Here is a 6274-nt window from a genome sequence, read left to right as displayed (position 1 = left end):
GTATTTAAAGTCATCAAAGTCTACAATAGTCTATTAGATATACCTAGCGCTATCGTATACTCACATTGTTTGTGTTATATGCGTCATGCACCATCTTCATTTTTTACAAATTTATTTATATTGCTAGTGAAATATTTATAATAGAAAATCAAGATGAATAATATCACTTTATTAAATCTATTAATTAATATTAAAACTTCATATGTTAAATAATATTTTATCAATAGCTCCGAAATATATAGAAATTTTTTCTATATTATATTAAAACAAAGTTTTTAAAATTATTTGCAACTAAATAAATAATATTTATGTAAAAAAATTATAAAATAGTATTTTATGGTTATGGGGCACATGGATATGAGGCAGGGATTGGAATGGGGTGGGTAATACCTCATCTGCACACCTATCCATTACTCATGACGAGCTTTTTTAATACTCTTACTCACCCATTACCAACTATGAGAGGTTCGATGCTGGCGGGCTTCATATTCATCTATCTCAGTGTTTTTGTTTTCTATTTTTGATAAATTTCAAAATCTTCAAAATAAGAAAATTGTGTTTATATGACACTTCAAATCTTACTCTAGGTAGGTGGAACCACAAGTGATAGTTAAAGATATTGAGGTAATAGAATATTACACAGGAATGTAAAAACGGAAAATGATACTCTACTGTATAAAGTAATAAAATCACTTTGAAATTCATTATGTATCTTCAAATATAGACAAAATCCATCATAATTACACAATTTAAAAAATATTGTATAAAGCTTGGTCCCTTTTGGTTGACATAAAACGTTAAAATGAAATGGGCTTATCTTATCAAATGAGAAGACAAGAACCAAAGCAAGTGCTGCAAAAATACAGGAAACCTCCCATCCAACAAAAATATAGAAGTACTTCATAAATGACACCAATAATTTACACATCTAAAGTAGTCTTATCAAATGGACCATATTTGTATTATCGACAACTTCATTGATGATGGTTGTATTATCGACAAAGTATCGTCAGCAAAAGTTAATGTAATTTAGAGGTACCATCCATTTTGGTTGAAAAAGGATATTTTCAACGGTATGAGTGACTTTACAATGGGAAGCTAAGATATGCTACAACTAATAAAATGCCAAAGTTTATGTGTAGTGCCAATGGGCCATTCCTAAATAATACCCATATAAAACACAATCTGAGCACAATTTGATCCAGTGGTCGGTCTTTCTTTGAGAGTAGTTAAAAACTGAAGAATACTCCGTATTTGTTTTATTCTTTTGGCATATTTAATAAAGTAAGAAAAAAATTCATGACTAACATACAGGGCCGACTATGAATTTTGGGAGGCCCAGGGGAATGTAACAATATCATCATTATTATATCTATTGTATTCCACTCTTAGAAAACTCTGATTAGGATTTGGAGAGAGAAGAACACGATAGCTCATACTCAAGAGAGAAAAACCTGAAACTTACAAATAGAATCAATTTAAATAAAAATCAATTTTAACAAATAAAAATAATAGTGTATTAACTTGCTTTAATTTTTTTGTCGTACATGGTAATAAGTAGGGGTGTTCAAAGTCGGATACCCAGTTTTTCGGATAGTGAAAATCTCTATCTGATTCCGGTCCAAAAAAATCGGATACTCGAAATCCGGATACCCGGTTTAATCAAGATCGAATATCGGATATCCGATTTTTAAATTTTTTATTTTGCCTTTTTAAAAAAATTTTATATTTTTTTTGACATAAATATTTAATCACACTCGCTTTCCTTTGTAATCAAGGTTTTTTTTTAACTTTTGAATACAAATCTTTTTGGAAATATAATTGGATTTTAAAAAAATATATAAAATAATAAAAAAAATAGAATACTGGATATTCAGATAGCCGGTTTTGCCAATATTCCTAACCGTATCCGGTTTCCAAATACCGGATAATTTATTCGGTTTTTAAAATCGGATATCGGATAATTTGGATCGGATTTTTTAAAAACTCCCTTAGTAATAAGTACATGATAGCCATCTCCTTTCATTCGTAACAACAACCTACAAGCATTAGTCTCTATATTGCCAAATTCCTCGTCCTATTAAAAATATATTTATAATACTATAAATAATTATAAGTAATAGATAGTTAATGACAAAAAAAGTATACAAGTATAAGAGAAGAGTTGACTGTACACAAGTCTGATGATACTCCATCCTAATACCAATTTATAATAGGAGAAGTAGCTCATCAAGCTTATATAGTAGTCAACTTCTCTCTAATTTTTAATTTTTGGATCACATATGAATTATTTTCTAACAAGATAATGTTTTTATTGAATTTAAACATTACATGAAACAACTAAAATACATTAAAGATGTCTTTGCAATTGGACATAGCATTGTAAATCAATGAAATAAGGTCTTCTGTTATGACTTATGACCCTCTAGTGAAATCAGTGTCTATTTTCTAGTCTCTACTAAGCATTTCCTTGAACGAATATGCAGACTGTTTTGGGTACATCATCGTTATCATCATCATCATACCCAATGTATCCCGCTTATAAGAACTATGATCAGGGTCTAGAGTGGGAAGGAATGTGATAACTGATGGAGGTTGGATACTAGGTCGTTGATGATTTGACTAGAACCTCTCTATACAGTAAATTATACACCTTAACTAACTGTTAATGACTAGATTAGTTGGAAAGGGGTGGATCCACAGGAAAATAATTATGTGACAATCAATTTCGATGACAATGAAGATTTTAGTTTTTGGTTTGGTTTGAAGTGTTGTAATAACAATGATACAAATTTCAAATAATAAAGGTATAGACTAAAGTTTGGGGAGTTAACTTCTTGGTTTACTAAAGAGATGTGTTGATATTACGTTTTTCACAAAGTTCTATGATGAGAAAAGTCTTTTTATTTTAGTTATACAACTTTTGGGCGTAGGAACTATATAGTTATTAGTATGCTTAAGGAGATTCGGCTTCCGGGCGTAAAACTCGACCATACTACTAACTTTTCGTAATATGTGTATGACTTCTAATTTATGTTGAACAAGAAGCAATCATATAAGATAAGCTTGGTTCATCATCCTATGTACTAACTAGCTCTCGAAGGAATCCTGATGAACTTAGCTTTTGATTAGTCATTACTAGCATGAATTCATACTTCACAAGTGTTTAATAAATTGAATCAGCATAAATTGTCCATATATGTAGATCAAAATGAAGTTTTGATTCCTTACCATGGAACTCACATATTCATTCATGTACATATTTATATTCAACCCATTTTCCCTATAAGCAAATCAATATGTTAACTACATCCCCAAACTCTCGAAAGTAATCTACTCACTCATATTTAATGAATAATACACATGTATTATCATAACATATATGATTTTAGCAATAAATTTAAAAGGTAAGAGTTAGAAGAACTTACTACCCTCAATAATAGGGGGGGTGAGAATAATAAAAACAAGAGCAAGAGCTTCAATATTCAAATGATACAAGTACTCTACAACAAGTTGTACACTTAAACCCACAAAATTTACCCAACTACCTTGATTAACTAACAAATAAAAACAACTTCTAACTACTAGTGTTTAAAAACTAAAATTACAACTCAAAGCTTGAAATGAAGAACTAAAATGCTAAAGAAAATGTTTCTATGAAGACTAAGGAAAGTTTTTGAACTTAAGAACGTATTTGAACACACTCTAAGATAAGTATTCAAGAGAAGAAGAAGAGATGAAACATAGTTCAGCTCATCTCAAACAAAAAAAAAAAAAAAAAAAAGACTTAGTTCAACTTGTGAGCTGTGATGGTGTACCTTTCCTTTATAAATTTGGAGAGTTTATAGCTAATTTCATGAGCTTCTCCACTTGCATTCATGATGATTATAGTGATAGTCTAACAAGAAAGCCCCTACATCATTAGAAGCAGATGCACTGGATAGGAGGGCTGAAGCACGTAAGGGAAAAGATTGAAGGAAGCTTGAGGCAAGAAATCACGGGCCAAAATGGAATAGTGAACTGCAAGTGTGGACCAATTGACTCGACTGTTGGGAGTCGATTGGTCGACTAGTTCAGTCAAGGCCGAACTTTTTTCTCTGAAATTTCACTAAGTGTTTGGTACCTTGAAATTGCAGTGCTACGTGGTCGACCCTATGTCGATCAAGCTCGACTCTTTCAATAATTTGGCATGAAATTCAATACTTTAATTCCGAAGGCTCGAGTTTTGACTTTTGAGGTTCTTTTAACGCCCGAACATGCTAATTCTTGCACCAAAATGGCTAAAAACTCCTGAAAGCATTCAAACAACTATACCACAAGCATAAATCATAGAAAATAAGCATAATAGGCCTAGGTTGAGTGAGATATGCATAAGAAAGGCTAAAAATTAAGTTAAGATCGGGGCATAAATCGCGCGTTAAGCACAATATCAAACTCCCCCAAGCAAATTAACAACAAAATTTGAAATACAACGAGAAAATATGACCACAAAATTAGAGAGGTACAAGAAAAGATGACAAGATATTGGTTCTCAATTCCACAGACTATACATGAGCACACAACTATACATGAGCTAAAAGCTCTTAAACCGGACTCAATGAGGTGGGAAAACCTCAATCTAGATTGTGAATTCCAAATTTTTCCACCACACTCATGTGTTTAAGGATAAACACTCATCACTCATTCAATTCCTATGGCCCAAGTGATGTAAGTTTCTAAGCAACAAGAGGTCTCACGAATCATGCTTTGAAAATTCAACAAGTCATAAGAAACCAAGCAACAATAATGAAAACAATGTAAAATAGGATGAATGGAAACAAACAAGTGATGAAGTGGTGGAAATGGATAGTTAAAAGTGGTGTGAAAGGGGTAGTGAATGAAATATAGTAGAGGATACTCAAGTTAGCAAGCCAACAACCAAACAAACAACAACCTAAAAATGTGATATAACTTAGGACTCCTAAATAAACTATGATATTTGTAGAATCAATGTTTTCTTTTTTTTTTCTTTTTCCCGGATTTTCTTTCTTTTTTTTTATGATATTAAGGAATGAAACATGTACATCAAAGCTTGGGTTAGTGATTGAACCAGTAACATCATGGCCGAAACATATGAACAAGGCTAAAAAAAATAAAAGTGGCTATAAGCCAAGAGCATCATCACCAAGGTATTTATTCAAGTGGTGATGAGAAACATGATATGAATAAATACTATGAACCAAGGAGTGCTAAAAGTAATCAACTAAAACTAAAACAGTCGCATCGTCAATGATATTTCTTTAGTTGTTTTTAGCGCCTAATTTTTTTTATATATATTCGTATGTTATTAATTATAGTATAATTAGTGATGGTAGTAATTTGAAAATTTCTACGCTGATTAGAAACTTGCTAGTTCGTAATGTAGTTATGAACCGTAAAAAGTAACGTAAAATTTGGAGGTAAAACATAAAATTCAGTAACTACCCATAAAGTTTAAGAAAATTATAATAATTACCCAAACACTATCTAACCATGATGGGAATAAATTTAATATTTCATACAAGTATACAAGTGATTTTGAGCAAGAAACAAAATTTTCCTAACTTCTTACATGTACAACAATTTGTACCTAAACTTTAAACAACCTTAGTTGAACCTTTCCTACACTATAATAGATCAAATTGGGGATAAAAATCACCTTCCAACAACCAAAACAAACCAGCTATAGCTTCCCCATTTTCACTTACACACACAAGCTAAATGTTCTACGCAAGACTGCCCACGTGTCCAAGTCAATGATGGGTATCATTACTAGCATGCAACAATAAGAGCAAAAGTAAACCCCCCCTCCCCCCCCCCCCCCAAACAACAACCATTTAGTTGTGTGCTAGCACTCCCTATTCACTCACAATTTTCACTTCAGCATACTCACAAACTCACTTAAACAATTTCCCTCAAAAACCTCTACAAATCCTATATGCTTTCTACTTCAAAATAGCTATTGTTCAGATTAATAAAATCATCATATACTCCTCAAAGTATTCATATAAACAAATACAAGGTCATCTTTAATTACCTCCAACAAAAACACTTTTATTTCCTTACAAGAACACTTACAAAAAGACTATCTATATAAAGTTTATCAACATAAAACTTCATGAACACAATATTGATTTTATTATATTTCATCCATACTGATTTGAAGCATTCTTACAAGGTATTCCATTTCAAGTTTACAAACTTTGTTTTTTCTTTTTATATCATAACAAGTGTATATAAAATGATTTTTGTATGA

The sequence above is a fragment of the Amaranthus tricolor genome, chromosome 7 (assembly GCF_026212465.1).
Source record: "Amaranthus tricolor cultivar Red isolate AtriRed21 chromosome 7, ASM2621246v1, whole genome shotgun sequence".
NCBI classification, from domain to species: domain Eukaryota; kingdom Viridiplantae; phylum Streptophyta; class Magnoliopsida; order Caryophyllales; family Amaranthaceae; genus Amaranthus; species Amaranthus tricolor.
The sequence above is the reverse complement of the archived record's forward strand: the minus strand, read 5'-3'. Positions refer to the sequence as shown.